Source organism: Gracilinanus agilis, chromosome 5, assembly GCF_016433145.1.
Source record: "Gracilinanus agilis isolate LMUSP501 chromosome 5, AgileGrace, whole genome shotgun sequence".
NCBI lineage: Eukaryota > Metazoa > Chordata > Mammalia > Didelphimorphia > Didelphidae > Gracilinanus > Gracilinanus agilis.
Genome location: NC_058134.1, coordinates 18199398 through 18220110, shown reverse-complemented (window position 1 = coordinate 18220110; position 20713 = coordinate 18199398). Strand labels below are relative to the sequence as shown.

Below are 20713 nucleotides of genomic sequence, written 5' to 3'. Positions count from 1 at the left end.
TTTGGAAATTGGTCTTGATCAAGGACACATGACAAAACTAGTGGAAATGCGCACCAGCCATGGGTGGAGGGGGGGCGGGGGGGGGGGGTTGAAGGGGAAAGGAGGAGCATGAATCATGTAACCATGTTAAAAATGAATATTAATAAATGTAAAAAAAAAAAAGAATACAGAATAAGTTAATGGTAAAAAAAAAAAAAAGAATTCAAAATATATTTTAGAATGAAAATTCTTTCTATTCTAAGGACTTTTCTGCTTATTTACTGTTGCCATTCTGTAAACAAATTTTATTTCCACTTCTAAGACAGGCGAGGTAGGGCATTTTAATCAGTTTTTTGCTTTGGAGGAAAACATAAACTGGGGGAAAAAAATCATTTCACAGATATGCTTGCCATGCCTCAGGAAGGCTGCCATCTTGATCCTAAAGCCCAACTGAAAGGCCATATTCCACATTGCTCTGCCTTTTGGGAACCAGCCTCTATCTTCTACATTAGTATATAGCACTTTATTTTTACCTTACTGATGTACTTATATATTAGAATAGGTTTCTGTATCTTATTTCCTAAGTAGACAAATATTTAAGAAAAAGCCTTTTACTTACATTTTATCTTAACACATTTACTAAGTATAGAGTATATATTTAGTAAACTTGTTGAATTGAATTAACTAAAATATGGAATGAATTGCAGGCTTTATTGGTGAAAGGAAAAAACAATTGGCCTTGATGGTAGTAAATGGAGAGCATGTGCCGTGGTATTAAAATCGGTATATGCTAGGAATCTGATAGTGAGGTGCTCAGAGCGCTTGAATGTACTAAACTGACCGTTCTCACATGAAGTGAAATCTATGAGATGGACTTCACAACTGGGATCCAATGAATTGAGATGCTCGTAGTTATAGTGTTATGGGCATTTTTGAACAGTGTCCATTTTCTATATCTTGCTTATCCTTCAAGATGTGGACTTTTCTGTGTTTACGTGCTGGGTTAGTGACTGAGCTGATGTGGCAGTGATGAAGCTGGTTTGGGAAAGAAGCCTTCTGTTTCCTGTCTTTCTTGGTATTTGTGAGGCCCCAGTCTCCTAAGACTCTTACATCACAACTAAGCCTGGGTAATTTTTGTGTTAGGGAAGAGGGGAAAAGATAGTATTGAAACAATTCCTGTTCAGGTCTGCAGAGTGCTGATTGCATTTTTCTTTCAGTGGTGTTAGGTTTATGACCCTTGTTGGGAATGTCCTATTCACTGTTTGGAGCTCTTCATCTCTCTCCTTTCTTTTGGAGCTAGCTGATGGAGATATTCTCTAGTGGATTTGCTTTGTGTGATAAATGGCTATACTCAGAGTGTGCTGGGTAGAAGTTTGATCCTAGGAGATACTGATTTTGTTTTTCTGTTTCCTTTACAGTAAATGACTTACAATAGAGAACACTCTAGGAGTGACTAAAGCACACTAGCAGATTAATGGTTCTTGTACCCTGAATGATTCTTACTTATATTTCCAGTTTATATTCGAGTAGAAATCCTACTTTCTAATTAATTGTTCCCCCTTTCAGAGAATATCCAGAATCTTTGTAATGTTGGTGAACAACATCTTTCTTTTGTAAAAGAGTAGAACTAGATTTTGTGTTCAGTTGGAAGATTCAGGAAAGGAACTAGACAGCTTGATCCTCAAGTAGTATATATATTATATATGTATTTTAGATTAAGTCTAATTAATTAAGAATATTTTCCAATGATTACATGATGCATGTTCTTTCCTTCCCCTCCTCCCACTCCCCTCCTGTAGCCAATGCACAATTCCACTGGGTTTTACATGTGTCATTGATCAAGACCTATTTCCATATTATTAATGTTTGCACTACAGTGATCATTTAGAGTCTGTGACCCCAATCATATCCCCATTGAACCATGTGATCAAGCAAATGTTTTTCTTCTGCATTTCTGCTCCCACAGTTCTTTCTCTGAATGTGGAGACATTCTTTCTCCTAAGTTCCTCTGGATTGTCCTGGATCCTTGCATTGTTACTAGTAGCAAAGTCAGTTACATTTGATTGTGCTACAATGTATCAGTCTGTGTACAATGTTCTCCTGGTTCTGCTCCTTTTACTCTGCATCAGTTCCTGGAGGTCTTTCCAGTTCACATGGAATTCCTCCAGTTCATTATAAGGAGTATATTTTAAATCACTCAATTGGAGGACATTTCCCCTTAGTTTGAGCTTAAGAGCAAAACAAAACAAAATCATGGAGGGATTATAGTCCATCAGTAAGAATCTGTTAAATGCCTACCACATACCAGGGCACTGGACTTAAGGTACAAAGAAAGACAAAAAACAGCCCCTGTCCTCAAGGTACTTCCAGTCTTACAAAGCTTAACATGAGAGAGACAACATGCAATCAGTTATAGAAGCAAGCTATAGACAAGATAAATAGGAAAGGTTCAGGAGGGATTGGGGAAGTTTCCTCTAGAGGGTAGGACTTTCTTTGAGACTTGATGGAAACCAGAGAATCCAGGAGGGAGAGAGCTCAGTGAAAATGATCGACCCCAGACAGGAGCAGCCATGAGAAAACTCTACAGACTGAGAACAACCTTGACCACCTGAGGCCTTCCATGGCACTTTGTGTCCTGTCACTATGGAGTGGTGCTGTCTGTGGGACCAACAGGGTTTCTAGACTCCAATACTATCTGTGGACTTGGGGTCCCTCCCTCCCTCCCTTCTCATAGCAAATTTGATGAGAGAGGAACTAAAGTCCCTTGCTATGAAATGTTTATCAAGCATCTGATTTAGTGAAGGAACCAAGTAGCTGTCCAGCACATCTGGATAAACAACCAGGCCTGAAAAAGAGGTCCTTTAGGTAAGTATGTGTAAAGAGATTTATCCCATTGAAATGTCAGCTCTTTAGCTTTTAAAGCTCTGTACATCCATGCCCCAATCCCTTGCCTCCCTGGACCTGCTTGCCCCTCTAGAGCTCCACAAACCAACCAAACTAGGCCCCTCTGTTCCTCACTCATATAACACTGTGCCTCCAGTCCCTACCTTTGGGCTTGCTCCGCCCAGTGACACGCTTAGGCACCATGGTGCCTGGTCCATAGTAGGCCTTCTTTGATGTTCTTCAGACATGGCTTCATTTCCTTTTTCCAAGACTTGTCCAGGCCATGCCCTCTGCCTGAGATGCACTCCTTTCTTTAAAGCTCAGCCCCTTCCTGGAGCCTTTCCTGATCTCCTCTAACTGATCATGTTGGGAGCCTCAGTGACCTCATGTTTATTTTTCATGCATATGTTTTGTATGTTCTTTGGGAGTCCACATTCCTTTCCTTCAGCATAGCTCTCCCAAGGTTTATCCCTTGAGGCCAGGGACCATCTTATTTCTCTCTGTACCCCAGTGCCTGCCCCATACTAGGAGTTTCATAAGCATGATAATCAGTTTACACAGTCTGGCCCTTCTGTGCTCTGGCCACCCTTCTCACCTTCTCCACATTGCCCTAGCCTTGTAGGCAGTTGGAAACCATCAAGGCAAGGTCCAGTCTTGGGATATGGCCAAAGCACTGCACTCTCCTGAGCTGTCCCAGCTGTAGGGCATGAGATCTAGTAGCTGAAGGATCTTTTTGCATGGGAGACACAGGGCAGAGATTGCTCAGGGAAGACCTTGAAATTCCTGCAGACTGACTCGATTTTGATGGGTCACTTATGGAGTGTACTGTCCTGTCTGCTCCTTTCTCTTCCTTTTCCCACCTTCCTTCCCATCATATGTTCTGACTTTTTCTTCCATTCTATGTGTTATCTCTACCTGCCCTTCTTTCTCCTCTGGATGGAATGCTGAATCACAACTTCCTTTTTCTGTGCCTATTGGTCCTGAAAACAACAGAGTAGAATGTGAGGAATTGATAGAGTTCATGTGGGATTGTACCTTGACATTTATGTGCCCCCCTAAAATTCCTTAGAGTTGGGTATTCCAAGAGTTTTCTTGGGAAAAATACCAGAAATCATGGATGTTAATGGAGTATACAGTGGGAGGGTAAATTCTGTATAATCTTTCAGCTTGCTCTCTTGCCTTTTCTCCTTAATTTTTTCCTTCTCTGGCCTTTGCTTTCTTGTTTTTCCATTCTCTTATTTTCTTATACAGTTTTCTTCTCTCTTTTTGAACTTTTCATTCCAGCAATAAGGAAACATGATGATGATGATTGCAAGTGATTGTTGGAAAAAGGGACAGCACAAAAAGCAGACATTAAATTTTTTTTTAAACCCTTACTTTCCATCTTAGAATTAATGCTGCATATTGGTTCCAAGGCAGAAGAGTGGTAAGGGCTAGGCAATGAGGTCACACATCTGGGAAGTGTCTGAGGACCTCCTGTTTCTAGGCCTGGCTCTCAATCCACTGAGCCACCCAGCTGTCCCCTGGATATTCATTTTAAAACATACTTTTTTCTATTTCATTTCTCTTTCAGTGCCATTCTTTCCTTATGTTGATATTTAGTCTTTTGGGATAGAGAGTATACCTTGTAGAATCATGATTTCTTTAGTGTCTTGCATAGTTCAACTCTTTGAAAAGATATAACATTTAATTTAATCAGTGTGGTCCTTCCTGCCCAGATGGAAACTCTTCTGTGCCTTAGGAGATGTTTTATATGAGTTGCCTTGGCTGAAAAATTCATCACTTTTTGGCCAACCTAGTACCAAGCCTCAATGAAGTATCAGAGACTTTGAATTCTACATACAGCCTGCCCTGGGCCCATGCTCATAGTCTTTCCAGCTGTGCAGAAGACTTTGCCCTGCTGGCATGATCTTTTAGAATCTGCCATTGCTTCTAGGCTGGACGTGGGAATAGGAAGCCAGAGCGAACTTGTGTTGTTATAGTCAGGCAACAAAGTAGGATTTTAAGTCCTTTTAATTGTAAAAATGAAAATTATCTTGCTTTAGTATAAATCTTTTAAAAAATATTTCTTTCTGTATCATCTTCAAGGGAAATTTGGTCAGTTACTAAGAAAGTATCTGGCCAAAAGGATGCAAGTGACAAACTCTTGATTGTAGATTTAAAAAAATCAAGTTTAAAAATTTGAAATTTGAAATATATATATGTATATATAGATGTATTTTTTCCTCTCCTTTCTTCCTTCCTCCCTTGCCCCTGGAAAAAAAGAAAGAAAAATGAAACCACTCCTAACAAATAAGTGTAGGGAAGCCAAACATTCCCAAATTGGCCATATCCAAAAATAGATTCCTCAGTTTGTATCCGAGTTTATGACTTTTCTGCCAGGAGGTCAGTGACATATTTCCACCTTAGGCTTCTGAAAACTAGGTCAAGTCAAGTCAACCTAGGTTTATTAAAAGCTTGTTTTGGTTAGGTATTGTGCCTGGAAATACAAATATAAACAAAAACAGAAGCAGCCCTTGCCCTAAAGGAACTTACATTCTAGTGGGTAGGAAACACATAAAAAGGAGCTCAAAATTGTGGTGGTGGGCAGGGAGCTCCCCCAGGGGGTCAAGGAGAAGTCTGGAGAGCCAGGAGTGGAGCCAAAAGAGGGACCCTGGCATGGTTTTCCCCACCTGGAGGTTCTGGAGGAAGGAGTGAGAGGGATGGCCAAGCTGTAGGGGTGGAGGCATCGCCCAGGGTGACAAGCCCATCCTACTAGGAAATGGTAGTCAGATCTCAAGCCCAAATCCTTCAGAATGTAAGAGTAGGGTTCTTTGTACCATGCTGTGAGCCAGGCTCACATGGTGGACACCTGTTTTTCTTTATAGAGTGGGCAAAGTTGTCCTTCAGAGAAAAGGCAGGAGGGCTTTTTAAATATTTCATATTTCAGGTAAGATAGAAAGATAGAACTATATTTATAATCATCAAATTTCAGTCACTTACCATGCTCTGTATATAAACTGGCACCTTACTACGCTACTATTCTGCAGGTCTTTTTTTTTTAATATGAAAAACATTATTTAATTAATTTAGAATATTTTCCCATGCTTCCATGATTCATGTTCTTTCCCTCCCTTCCTCCCACCCCCCTCTCGTAGCCAATGAGCAATTCCACTGTGTTTTACATGTCATTGATCAAGACCTATTTCCCTATTATTAATATTTGCATTGGGGTGATTGTTTAGAGTCTACATCCCCAGTCCTATCCTCGTCGAAACATGTGATCAAACAGTTGTTTTTCTTCTGTTTTTCTGCTCCCACAGTTCTTTCTGTGGGTGTGGAGAGTTTCTTTCTCCTGAGTCCCTCAGAGCTGTCCTGGATCATTGCTAGTGGAGAAGTCCGTTACATTCGATGGTGCTACAATGTATCAGTCTCTGCACAACGTTCTCCTGGTTCTGCTCCTTTCACGCTGCAGGTCTTTTTTAGGATGGGAGAGGCAGCCTTGTGGCAGTAGAATTGGGTGCACGACTTGCAGGCTCAAGAAGGACTCCTAGCTGGGCTACCTGGTAGTTAGTTGTATGACTCAGTCCTGTCCCCAACTGCTCTGAGGCTTCATTTTTTCTTATCCGCCAAATAGAGGTATTGAGGCTTATACCATCCACTTACCCGCTTAGGTAAGGAAAGTGGCTTCCCAAGCCTGGAGAAATGCAAGTTTTTATTCACTAACTTTCCTCTTGGATGGTATTCTCATCTGGGATTTTTCTTTTTAACAGAGTATTATGGAAAACTGTCTATGAAGTTATTATGGAAGTACAAGTGAAGGTTTCTAAATGGAATCTGCTTTTATTGAAAATGTCTTGATTGGTTTTACTTCAGAAACCAGGCGTGGTAGACTTAGAAGGCTTGGTATTGCCAGAGGAACCTTTGTATTATCTTTTTTCTTGGGAACCCAACTCTAAGGGAACATTCATCCAGGAAGCTCTCTATCACCAGAACTGAAAGGACAGCTGTCTCTACATGGAGATTCCTCAGATCAGAACTTTTACAGTGATATGATCATTACAGAGTTTTTGCCCACTGCTCTGATTGCCCAATATAGAGGAAGATCCCATTTGGAGAGCAGACCTCGATATTGATTAGAAGAAAAGCCAGTCAGGGAGAGGAAAGTGGCCTGTTAATTTGCTTCTCTGATTTAATGAAACCTTTTAAACTTGACCCAGAGAAATGACCCTAGGGAGATAAAACATTCTCTTGTCATTATTTTAATATAAAGAGGTTTTCCTGAATGTTTTTAGTCATGGTTCTTGTCAGTTTATACTTAGTATTGGATTTAGTGAACTGTAGACAAGATTAGAGAGAATTATATACAGTTTTCTATACTGGGTTAGTTCTATGCCGGGTTAGTTTTGGGGGGATTGGGGTCTTATAGGAAAGGAATTTTGGGTTTTGGTCCTCTTTGCATATCTGTAATAAAAAGGAGGAGAAGCATTTTCTCAGTTTTTCTCCAGCCAAGTTGGCTATATTGTTTTTTGAGGTTTTTTTGGCTATATTGTTTTTAAATAAGATGTTGTATAATAGCATTTTAGTGTTCTTTGATACTGCATCAAAAATAGAAAATGTCATCTTTTTAGATTTGGTGCATCTAAAGCAGTGGTTCCCAAACTTTTTTGGCCTCCCGCCCCCTTTTCAGAAAAAATATTACTTAGCCCCCTGGAAATTATGAAACTATTTATTGATCTCAGAATAGAATGTAATACCAAAAAAGTGTGGCCATCACTGCCTCTCTAGATTGCTGCAGCACCCACCAGAGGGCAGTGGCACCCACTTTGGGAATCACTGGTCTAAAGCCTTAATACCATAGAAATAAATGGGGAACTTTAGTTCTATTTAGAAGCAAAATTATGGATGGGTAAATGTGTTAAATGGGTAAAAAAAATAACTATATATAGCTCTAGTCCTTTCTAGATATATTTTGATATTCTATATTTTGTGTAATTACTATGAGGTCCTCTTTTATTCAGTTCTTTATTGTCCTGCTCCCTCTCGTTCCTCTTACACATTCTTTTTGTGAGACTCTTTACAAGTACTTTTAGCCTATAAATGCTTTAGATTTGGTCCAATCATTGTGTTAAGCAAATAGTTTCTTTCAATTTCATAATCTATAGTATATTATTTTTCATGTATTAAAATTGTGAGTGAAGATTTTTAAGGGAGGATATGGATAAAAATTTCATTGGACAAAAGGATATCATTGGATTCTGATTTGTATTGTTAGAGGGACACCTTCAGTAATGAGATCAGAGATCCATTGGAGCAAGTCAAAAGTCCTAAGATTCCTGAGCCAGGAATTCATTCTGGAGAATGAGGTTCAGATAGTAATGTGACAAACCACAGATTAAAACAGCAGTCTGAAGCTAAGTTGTCTTTGGTATTTATATCATATATGATTCATAAAATAGACCTTTACTTTTGCTCTTTTCTCTCCAAACTGGTATACCTGGACTGTGGAGGCTGCTGGTTTAAAAAGTGTAATTACTTGTATGCTCATCTGTCTCTTGGGCATTTTAACTAGCTTCAGGGACAAATTTTACATCAGAATGGGGAGGGAAAATGTCATTGATGGCTCTTCATTTGTTTCATGAGTTGATATGATATCCAGGGACATTCAGTTCTGCAAACAGTGATTTTATGCTAGGCACTGGATACTAAGTTGGAAAATAATTCAGGCCCTGCCTTCAAGGACCTTGCTATCTAATAGAGGAGAAAAGGTCTATACAAGTACCCAGGAAGCAAATTATAAAGTGGGGAGAGAAAGATGTAAAAAGAGCTTTTGAACCAGGTCAGTTATTTTGTAAGGCTGTTAGATTTTTTTTTTTAGTTACATGTAAAAGCAATTTTTGACAATTGTTTTCTGACATTTTAGGATTCAGTTTTTTTCCCTTACTATCTGCCCCCCCCCCCCACCTATGGTAAATAGTCTGATATTGGTTATGCCAGTACTTGTAAGGCCACTAGAAATACATGATGGACCAAACATCTTTGAATGTTTATAGCCTGAGTAATATTCTAATTGCTAGTTGACTAAAATGAATTTTATGTTGTTCAAAGAGAGATCATCTTCCCTGAGCAAAAACATCACATTCTTCCTTTAATTCGGACCAGAGCTTTTGATGAGCTCCCAAACTGACCAGAATGCTGCACTTCCTTGGCTTTCAGTGGTAAAATGAGCAGCTTGAGCTTCCTTAATGTCTCTGTTTCCCTCACTGTGGCTTGTTAGAGTGGATTTTCTCTTCTGTTGTTATGCTTTTGAAACTCGTCATTTTCGTAGTAAAATCATCTTAGGGGAGTGTAGGGAAACTGCTGCTTTAAGACCTTATTGTGTTTGATGAGAAGGTTTTCTTTTTTAATTAATTTCCCTCCAAGCTCTTTGTGGAGAACAGTAGCCCACTGCAGAGAGGTTATAGTCCCGTGGACTTGGGCTGTTCTGCCTTAATGATACAAGGGAATAGTCAGGCAAGAATAAATGAGGTACTTTTGGTGAGCAAAAAATGTGAACTGACTGTCAGTGTGAGATTGGTTCTCGGAGCAGTTAGCCAGCAGTAATAGGGCACACTTGAGTAATTGAATTTGCATAACAAGGCTTGCTGAAGGGGTCTGACAGGCATAGAGATTTGTCTAGCTGGAGAGCTCCAGATGGACGTGACCACACAGCAGCTGGGCGGCACGTTGCTCAGCATGGACAGCAATGCCCAGACTGGCAGCTGGACCCTGGCGACTGCAGGGCCGGGGCAGGCCAGCTGGTGGCTTCTGACAGCCAGTGGCCCTGTTAGAGAGTCTTTTCATAATGGCCTGTCAGGGTACTGGACCTATAGGGACCGACAGGAGGATGTAACAAGTCACCAGTGAGGGTTGTTAAGCTTAAGAAATCCGCCCCTGTGAGGAAGAAGCGGCTGCCACAGCTCTGCTGAGACCGACTGACCCTTCTCAGGATAATTCTATTCATGTGCAAGGAAGAGACCAATCTGTTTGGTTTGCTTGGTCCAGAGCCTGGTCGTTCTGGACTACATAGTACTTTTTAAACCTGGAAACCAAATTCAGTAGGCTGGACGGGCTGCCTGATGGAGAAGAGACCACTATTTTTTTCTATGCATTTTTGTTTCTTTAGAACAGTACATTTGTTTTTTGGGATGCTGGTGATTTAGAAAACAAGTATGTTCTATGTCCTTTGGTTACTGCAAAAATGATTTGTTCATGGAAACATCTGTAGAGAGAAATAAGGGAAAAGCATTGAGTCAGTTTACTTTGAAGTCACCTTTATTCTACTTTTATGGACATAAATGTAATTCACATGGATAAGTATGACAGATGGCAAAATTTTTGCCTGTTGTTAGTAAAAATTACATCAATCCTTAAATTATAATTTTGTGATCTCATTTCCATTATTCAAAACCTCATAATAAAGCTTCCTAATTTTTTTAGGAGGAAAGAAGATATTTGGCTGTAAAATCCATTTTAAAGGAGTTACAGAACAGATGCCCTTGTTATAGGTTCCATGGTAGTGAAAACTTTTTTTGTAATAAAGATTTCCAAACATTAGGCCTATTTTTTAGTTCCAGTTGATAGTCTATACCACAAGATTCCACATCAGGAAAAAAATGTGAACAGTTTCTTAGAGTTTATTGTAATAAACCTGGCCTCATTATATTTATTAATAATAATGCCTCACAACTGTATAGTATTTGATCCTTTTTCAAAGCCTTCTTGTTTGGCGTATCCCCAAAGCCTTAGTACACTTTTAGGTTTAATTGGGTGCTATAAAGGTTTTAAGCCTTAATAACTTAAAACTACACTAAGATTTTTGGAATACCCTGTAAAATCACATTTAAAACTTACAACAACCTTATGATTCATTATATAGAGTTGGCTAATAATTTTACAGTTAAGGAAACTGAGGTAACGATACTAATAATAGTTGAAAATAATATTAAAAAGTTTATGAAGCTCTAAGTATACTTATTTTGTCCTCCCAACAATTCATTCTTTAGCTCATTTTACAAATGAGGAAACTGAAGCTAACAGGGTGAAGTGACTTGGCCAGGGTCACCCAGCTAGTAAGTTTCTAGATTTGAACTAAAGAAGATGAATCTTCCTGACTCCAGAACAGGCATTCAGCCTATTGTGCCATCTAAAAGCCCCAGTACAAATATTATTATCCCCATAGTACAGATGGGAAAAGAGGCTGTTAGAGACCCATGACTTGTTCAGGGTCACATAACTAGCAGAGCTTTCTGTCTTCAAGTCCAGCACTTTCCCCACTGTATCCTCAGTGCTTGATATTAATGGTTGGTCTGGGTTTCCATGGTTAATTAGTGGTGGAGCCAGGCCTAGAATCCAAGTCTTCTTATTCTTAGGGCAGCCTGGTTTTGTTGGTGCCCACTGCCCTGTGTAAATATGGAGTTACTAAAGGACTCTTAAGAAGGCCGGAGCCCTTCCCCATGCTGGACATCCTCTGAGAAAGCTGTCCCAGGAGGGCCTGACCTTTCCCTCATGCCACTTCTTATTCTCCTCAAGCTGGGGAAGAGCAGTGTCTCCCACATGAGTTCAGTGTAATGTATTTGTCATCTTGATTTATTATTGAGGGTTTGGTTGCTCAGAAGCTAATGTGGGCCTCAATCTTTAAGACAAGTTTCCTAGTTACTTATAGAACAGTTTGTCCTTTTCCTACATAGCCTCCTTGAACTAAGTCTGGAATCTCATAGGGCCAGAGCTTCTCTGCTGTGCTCTGCCTCCCTCCTCCTTGTCGTTCTTTCCCATCACAAGCCTAGTGGACTCTCTTTCCGGTATCAGTGATTCTATGGAATCTTTTCCTTTTTGCTCTTTTCCTTCTCTACTTTTTGGGAGGAGGGCAGGGAAGTGGTGTGAATGATTGTTTTACTGTGCTTTCTGAGCTCTTCAATGCCTGAGCCTGGAAGCAGAGGCTGGCCAAAGGCCCTTATCTCTCAGATTGAAAGAATCCCCTATGACCACTCCTTTGAGCTTAGAAAACTGTTTCTAACTATTTAGAGTAGTAACACCATCCCTGTTAGAAACTGCATCGCTACAGCTAGGCCTTTTCTCACTTTCTGCCTTTTTCAGTCTCATTGTCTGCCATCCATAGACCTTGGTAATTGCCAAAATATGGAGCAAATTTCCCTCCTTCCTTCTTGCTTTGTACATAAAATCTTTTTGTAGCTTCTGTCCTGTGGGTTTGATTAAGTTAAGTGGCAAAAATACTCCACCATATCCAACAAGGTATATTTGTCTAAGGGACTTTGACTCTAGATCAGCTGCTAAGCCAAGTTCATGTATAGCTATCATGTATAGATCTACAGATCTGTGTGAGGAATAAGAGAAAAAGGATCATCTGCAGGTAAACTATTGTGATTACAGTTACAAAGGATTTGATTTAAGTCTTTTAGAGGCAGGAAATTAAATCTGATCTAATACATATTAAAATTTTGATTGTTAGTCTTCTAGAGTTAGATGCAGTCAGAACTTAGCTATCTGGTGAGCCAGTTTTCAGGACTCTGAAACTGAAAGGAGCCCCCAGTCCCCTCTCTCCTCTCTCAAGACATTGCCATTGCAACCCCTCCAATAAATGAAGGTAGTAGAGGAGCTTCAGACTTTCAGACAAATTATACTTGGCACACTGTGTGGTGGTTTATTTTTGTTGTGTGGAAGGAATGCATTCTTTGGTTACCTTTGTCTACAGAAGGGCCATGTTTACCTGTGAAAACTGAGAAAGACCCAGAAGCTACAGAGAATCCAAAAAAGCAAAGATGAAGAAAAGCTCAAATGCAGTTGACAGGCATGAACTCACTTTCCCATGATGCCATGGGCCCAAAGCACAGTTATTTTCCAAAGGAGAATGTGGAAATGCTAAGGAGAAGGAAGGGGATGGAGATGGAGACATCATGGAGATGACCGAGAGGTTTGCGTGACAGCAGCAAGAGAAGAGGTGGTGTAGCTGCTTCAGTGACTGAGGCAGCAACTTTCAGGCCAGTGCCCATCCCATAGCTTGGGAGCACCCCTACTATGTGAGAGTCAGGGCACAGGACCTGGGGCCCTCAGATAAGGTACAGGGATTCATCTTCTGAAGCTCCCAACTCTGCTTCTAGGACTTCCCCCAGGATGAGTCACTAAAGAGAGTCTATGGGCAGGCATGAGGGCGCATGCCGATAGTCCCTGTTGCTGGTGAGGCTGAGGCTGGAGGATTGCCTGAGTTCAGAAATTCTGAGCTGCAGGAAGGCTAACTCTAGTCCAATGCCCTCACAGAGTCCAACAGCATTGTGGTGAGCCTCTGGGAGAGGAAGGCCACCAGGATGCCCAAGGAAGGTGGAACCAGCCCTGATTGGATTATAGCTTCAGTGCCAAACAGTCTTGGGATCAAGTCTGAGTGACTGCCTCATTCACTGCTTGCATAGAGACCACCAGGCTCCAAAAATAAACAAAAAGAGATAGTGAACACCCAGCAAAGGAAGCAGTCATCTCAGCAAGCCACTGGGGCTTTATCCAAGATGGGCCTGCTGCTCTAAGTGGGTAGATTAGGGAAATGCTATGGATATAGTTCACCTAGACTTAAGCGAAGCATTTCATAAATTGTCTCATACTTTAGAAAAGATAGATAGACATTGCTTAGACACTGATGCTATGGATTCAGGATTGGTTGGCTAGCTTTACTCAGAGGAGTTGTTAGTGAGAATTGGCTGGAGATCTCCAGGGGAGTGCCTCAGAGGTCTCTGCGTGGCCCTCTGCTGCTTCATGTTTTGATCACTAACTTGGATAAAGCCACATAAAGATGAAGTATATCAGATTTGAAGATGACACAAAGTGGGAAGAGATTGCTAACACAGGATGACAGGATCCAGAAAGATCTGGTTGGATTTGAACTTTTCACTAAAACTAAGATTAAACTCAACAGATTCATGTTTAAAAAATCAGTTTCACAAGTTGGGGGAGATGTGTTTAAATGGCAGTTTCCCTAAAAAAGACCTGGGGGTTTGCAAGCTTCATATGAGACAGCCATGTGATTTTATTAGGAATAATAAAGACAACTCATGTTTACGTGACACTTTAAGGTTCACAAAGCACTTTGTTCACAGCAACCCTAGGAAACATGTATGCAAGTATCATCCTTACTTCCAGGTGAGAGAGAATAACGAGGCTCTGACAGGCCAAGGGCCTTGCCTGTAGACACATGGAAGTGAACCTCAGCATCTGGCTTTGCAGTCAAGTCTTCTAGCTTTCCTTTGGACTTCATTTACCACCTGCCACATCCTCTGCATTAGAAAAGGAAAGCTCAGAAGAATATTGATTGTTATAGTATTGGTTCATTTGCCCTATGATTATGTCTGAGAGAGGTTATTGTGGACAGGGACAAGAAAACAAGACAATGAGCCTTGAGTTCAAGTCCTCCCACTGAAGAACTATTTTATGTCTGTGAAACCATAACTGCTGTGGCACAGACAATGTTCTCAGGATTTTAAGACACATTGAGAGAGAGAATTCCCTCTCTGAAACCACAGAGATGGACCATGAGAGATCTCAGCACTTTGGACAGTGGTCATTCTTTACAGATTGTAAATTGTGTAAACTGAGGAGTTAGATTGGAAAATGAATGGATGTACCAACTCGAGTCATAGAATCCAGATGGCATTTGTTATGAGGGATTCTCTGTGGAAAAAAACAAAAACTGTCTTAATGGCCAAAAGCTGCTGACAGAGCTAGAAGGGAGGGCCCTTTCAGTCATTCAGCCCCAAAAATAATATGAGAAAACTGGGCATCAGAATTAAAAAACAGCAAATATAGAAGTTGTTGAGACTTAATGAAACCAATATACTTTGTTTCTGATTACTTTCTTCTATCTTAGAAGCTCCCAATGTATTATTTCTTTTCCTGACCTCCTTTCCCTGTGAAGCAAAATGAAGATAAATTGATAGTTGTATGTGCTAATACTGTAGATTTACCTAAAATTTATAACTTTTGATGAATGAAAAAATTTGTTGTCCTTGAACTTTTGAAAGTATTACTCATTGGGATACTTCTTATTTATAAAATATGATAACAAAAACAATTAAATTCTCTCTCTCTCTCCCTCCCTCCCCTAACCTGTTTACATTTCTAGTCCATATATTTACCCTCTCTATTTTCTCATTACTTCCATATACTGGCAGGTCATGGAACATAATTTTTACATTCGGTTCAATTAAAGAAAAGTTTTAAAAGTGCCTATTCTCCATAGTTCACTGGGCTAGGCACTGGGGATAGGAAGACAAAACAAACATGGTCTTTGTCTTCAGGGAACTTCTAAACCCAACCAATACATTTATAAGTAAAGAATTACAATTATGGGCTTTGGGAAAATGCATGATCAGAGTATTCAAGTTGCAACTTATTATTACTGATGACTTCCATGCGAAAAGTGGCATAAAACATCTTTGAAGAGATACGTGACTGAAAAGGAGGTTGGCCAGGTATAGATTGAGAGTGAGGAATCCCTGATGACCAGTCTAGTTGTTGCATTAGTATCAATGAGGTTACACTGGGGCAGGATCTCTATCATGGTGGTTGTAGCCTCTGTGCAGGATTTACTGGAAGGAGTGGATGCAATTCACCCAGAAGGAGAAAGCATGGAGGATTTGCCCTCTGTAAGAATGGAAGAGTACTGGCTGTAAGATCATGGATTCATTGACATACTGAAAGCTGTGGGAAGATGACTTCATATGTGCACCACAATTAGCAGAACTGTTCTGTTGCTAGACAGTTTTAGAGTGAATGGAAATATTTTATTGTCTTACTGCCCTTCTACTACACACTGTCACAAGATTGCATAGAAGGCTCCCATCATGTAGCATATTTTAAAATTTAATTTAATATATATATATTTTTATTTTTAAACCCTTAACTTTTTGTCTATTGGCTCATAGGTGGAAGAGTGGTAAGGGTGGGCAAGGGGCTCAAATGACTTGCCCAGGGTCACACAGCTGGGAAGTGTCTGAGGTCAGCTTTGAACCTAGGACCTCCTGTCTCTAGGCCTGACTCTCAATCCACTGAGCTACCCAGCTGCCCCCTGTAGCATATTTTTTTACACATGGAAAGGAGTCTCCCATGATGGGCAGGCAGGGATGGATTTTTATTTTCTCCATTGGAGGGACTACCCACATAGATTATACCACAGATCATTGGCACATTAGAGAGTCATTCCCCATCGTTACCTTTCTGATCGACCCAGGAGCCAGAGCATTATTCAGAATATGCAATAATATTGTGGAATGGATTTCGTAAGGGAATCAATCCATCATGAAGACAATGTAAAGACCTTTCCATTTTGTTATAAAATTAAAAAAGCAATTTGTAATGTCTCAGTGGTAGTAATTTCTTCAAAGTTGGTTTCACCTTCTTAGAATGATAGAGTTTACAACCTTTGAAAAAAACCTTCTAAATATCCGGCATAGAGTTTTGAAATGAATGAGGGATACTTCTTATTCACATAATATGAACAAATTGAGAGGAGATGAAATACAAGAGTGTAATTTTAAACTGACAGAGAGATACTTGCCCATAGTGTTAATGATACAGAAATGGTGGTGGCAGGTCAAAGGACACCCCCAGAAACAAGGAAGGATCATTTAATGGCAGATGTGAGAAACGCTCAGAAAAAAAGCACGTTCCAATATTTAGATTTGCTAATTAATTTTATAGAAAGTCAGCCATGTCACATTGCTCAGGGAATACTGAAGCTACATATAACATCATTTTTCACCTTTATGAAAGAAGAGATGGGCAAATTATGAAAAAGCAAGCTGATGTCAAGGGTTTTTTTATGCTACAAGGACCAGAACTGGGATCATTATCCATTTAGCCCTGTGTTCTGCATGATGTACAATTACAAGATTTCCACATGAAAAGTTAAAATTACGAAGTTCATTCAACTTGGTTCAACAAATATTTATAAGCATCTACTATATGTGCTAGTCACCGAGGGGACAAAGATGAAAAATGTCACATTAAAACAGCCTTCCTAGCTCTCCGGAAACCTTGGCTAGCCAGAATAAATTATCCTGGCTAGCCAGGGATTTACTGTTCTATTCTAGGAAAGACCTTAGGATGTAAATGTTTATAATAATATGGCTGCAAGGAGATATATGTTACAGTGTTTGTCACTGTAACGGAGAAGAACCCAGCATAACATTAAAGTTGAAGAGCGTTTCTCAGTGGATAGTGAGGTCTTCCAGATGTCCCTATTTATGGATAATGTCCTGGATGTATCAAGCCCTGGAACATTTTAGAGCTTTGTGAAAGAGGTTTGTAACTACTAAAGAGTTTGGCCTGGCCATTCACACAGGAAAGAATATGTAGATGAAGAATGATCATTACCAAGATTTTGCCATGCATTAGGATTGGAAATCTATTAAACTTGTCCATTGATATGGATCTCTGGGATGCTAATGAGATGGACAGGATTCTTAGTACTTATAAGAAGTTGATCCCAGAGTTGAATAGGAGAAGGAGGAGGAGGAGCAGTCCAGGACTGGACTGCTTTGGGAAGGTTGCAGAGCTCTTTTAATGACCTTAAGCTTTTCATGGAAACAAGGCCCAACTTTTTATAACTGGTATTGCTCTATGGCAGTGAGATGGAGATATCATAGGGAGGGCAATGGAGTAGTTCATAGTTGATGAAGTAAGCAGTTATATATCACATCAGAGAATAATGATGTTTATGAGAAAGTATCTGATAAGAAGAGAAGATAGGTTGGCCATTTGGAGAGGATGAAAAAGCCAGATGGACAGCCAGAATGTGCTGCTGGTACTGTCACTGTGCCAGGGGAAAGTGAGGATGACTGTGGGCCTGTTTGGTGGACCTGGTGGGCCAGACTTCTGAGAAGATATGGAGTTGTGGTGTTGGACATAATGCCCAAATTGATCAGGTGACCCATTGAAGGTTGGTAGTAGTCTTGGTTCTTAATCACTCGAGTCATTTGATTCTTCATTTTCCAAGGTTTCTTTTATGTTTTAGGAACTCACTTTTTTATTCCTTTGGATGACCTTTGATACCGCAGACTTACCTCTTATTGTTACTTCTTATAGTTCAGCTACAGGAGGTATTTCCTTTACTATATAAAGATAAAGGTCATTTTTCCCATTTTGAATTTCTTTAGTTTTAAAATGGAATGAATGTCTGGATTATCTTTATGAGTGACCAAATTAATGTTTTCACCCTCAATCTACATTTTTAGTTTGTGTTGTGGTTCAATAGGATACCTTATTGGTGGATCTTGGAGTGTTTAGAAGCCAAGAACAGAGCTCCACTTTGTTAATCTCAGAAACATCGAGAAGGAAATGTCCAGGCAGTGGGAGAGCAGTACCAATTCTAATAGACTCACCAACACTTCACTGTACACAAAGCCTTTCACAAGGGTGCTATTTTGTGCCTTTTTATAAATGAAGGAATTCTGACCTAGGCCAGGACAAAAGGAGAAATATTCCCATTCTCCTATTTTGATTCCACTAGACCTGATGCCAGAACAGTTTTTCTTTTCTGACTTGAGGTTTATGGAGTCTTGTTTGAAGAGAGCTACTGAATTCCTCTCAGTTCATAAGTAATGAATGCTGTTTCAGACTTTCAGAATAGACTTGTTGCATGTCCCCGTGTGGTTGGAGTGTAGTAAATCTGCCCAGTGTTGGGAAATCTTGTGTTAAGTGAAATGGTGAGAGTTCTTTGGAACAATATTCTAAATGGAGGACTGGCCAGAAGGTAGGGTTACTTTCTTCCATGTTAGATGGGATTTTGCTTATATTTACAGCAGTTCATGAAGTGATGCTGATCAGGCTGTCGTGTATGGAGTATTTATATTCTGTTCTGCTACTCTTAACCTATTGCTTGGGGAACATGAAACTTTGTCTCATTGGGGTAAATGCTCTTGCCTAGGTAACACTTTAGAGGGCCAGTTGAATAATTTCAGTGGTATAGAACAAAATCTTGGAAGTGAAAGAGACTTTAGCCTTCTAGTCTAACCCCCTCATACAGATTTCTTCATAATTGGGAGGAAAAGACTGTGTGAAGGGTATGGTCACTATTTTATTTTATTTATTAAAAATTTATTTAGAATGTTTTTCCATGGTTACATGATTCATGATTTTTCCTGTCCCTCTTTCCCCCCACCCCCAATCCCCCTGGAGCTGACAAGCAGTTCCACTGGATTATCCATGTATAATTGCTCAAAACCTATTTCCATGTTATTCATATTTGCAGTAGAGTGAAGTAGAGTGATCTTTTAACGCCAAAACCCCAGTCCTATCCCCATCCCGAACCATGTGATTGATCCTATGTTTTTCTTCTGCATTTCTGCTCCCACAGTTCTTTCTCTGAATGTGGATACATTCTTTCTCCTAAGTCCTCCGGATTGTCCTGGATCATTGCATTGCTGCTAGTAGCAAAGTCTTATTACATTCGATTGGCGGTCACTAATTTAGATGAGAAAACTGAGTCCTCCTGAGGAGAAGTGGCTTGGCCAAGGCTCCCCAGGTAGTAGCTTAAAGGTGAGAATCTGGAGTGTTGGTGTTAATTGTATAGACTCACACAGCTCCAGAAAAACAGAAAGTAGGCATCATGCTTTGAGGTGTAGGAATATTCCCAGACAAATGATCTGCATTGCTAATGAAAATCATTCTGGAGGGGGCAGCTGAGTGCCTCAGTGGATTGAGAGCCAGGCCTAAAGACAGAGATCTTAGTTTCCTCTAGAACTGACTCTTAATCCACTGAGCTACCCAGCTGCCTCCCTGAGGGATATATTTAGCTGTGAATTTCCATCATTTTTTCATTGTATTTAGTCAATTTTTTCTTCATTTTCTATGTGAATGTCACCCCAGAAAGGTGTTAAACAAACTTCCCCAAATAGACACCAACCCAATGTTCATTCCCCACCCTCCCCTTCTAAAAGGGATGATGTTCAGACTGGGATCAGAGCTAAGGATGTAAAGGGCTTCAGAAACTTGAGGCAATGTGGAGATCACACCAAGTTGGTTACACTGGTTTTTTATTGAGAAACGTCCATTCTGGGCTCACTGCAATGGATGGATTTTCTTCTACTGAATATGATCATATCTTTTAAGATCATGGGAAGCAGCATTTGTTTCCAGGACACTATGGTGTTGTTTAAAGCCATAGCAGTAGGAACTTTCATTTCATTCTGCTAATTTGGGCCTTTCCTTTTAGATTCCATTGAGTAAAATTACATCCATCACACATCAGTCCTTGTGAGATATTGCACATATTTATTTGTAGACATTTTACTATGTATTTCATTTATCAAAGTGGTGGAGATCAGTGTGTACGTATGTATATTCCCTTATCTGGATAATCTAAAATTCTGTCAGCTCTCATAAATGATATTTTATAAACTGAAATAGTGATCTCTTGAAATAGAAGTATTTGAGCAAAGGGCTAGGCCGGCAGTCTTGTGATAGGGTAGATCCTTGGCTTTAGAAGATCTAGAGATGCTTTCTTTCCAGTATGGGCAATTATGATCCAGTTCTAATCAAAAGCATTTTTTTGCAGTAATGGAACCCTTTATTTTATTTTATCTGTTTTAATTATTATCTTTTTTGTTCTACTGATTTCCTATTGAACCCTTCCTTATTACAAATAAGCAAAACTCATCAACAGAATTACTGTCATTGTATGCAACATTCAATAGCCATAGCACCCCACCTCTGACAAGTGGAGGGAATGTGTTTCATTATCTGGAGCCTTTTCCTTTAAATAAATAGATTTGGGGAACTTTATTACCTCCTCCCTCCCTTCCTTCCTTCCTTCCTTCCTTCCTTCCTTCCT

At 40.0% G+C, this 20713-nt stretch overlaps 1 protein-coding gene across 1 annotated transcript in view; it reads left to right on the top strand.

Annotated features, from left to right (window-relative positions):
• The window catches only part of HIBADH (3-hydroxyisobutyrate dehydrogenase), a 163615-nt gene that overhangs the window by 69676 nt on the left and 73226 nt on the right, over positions 1 to 20713 (top strand). The window lies entirely within an intron of this gene.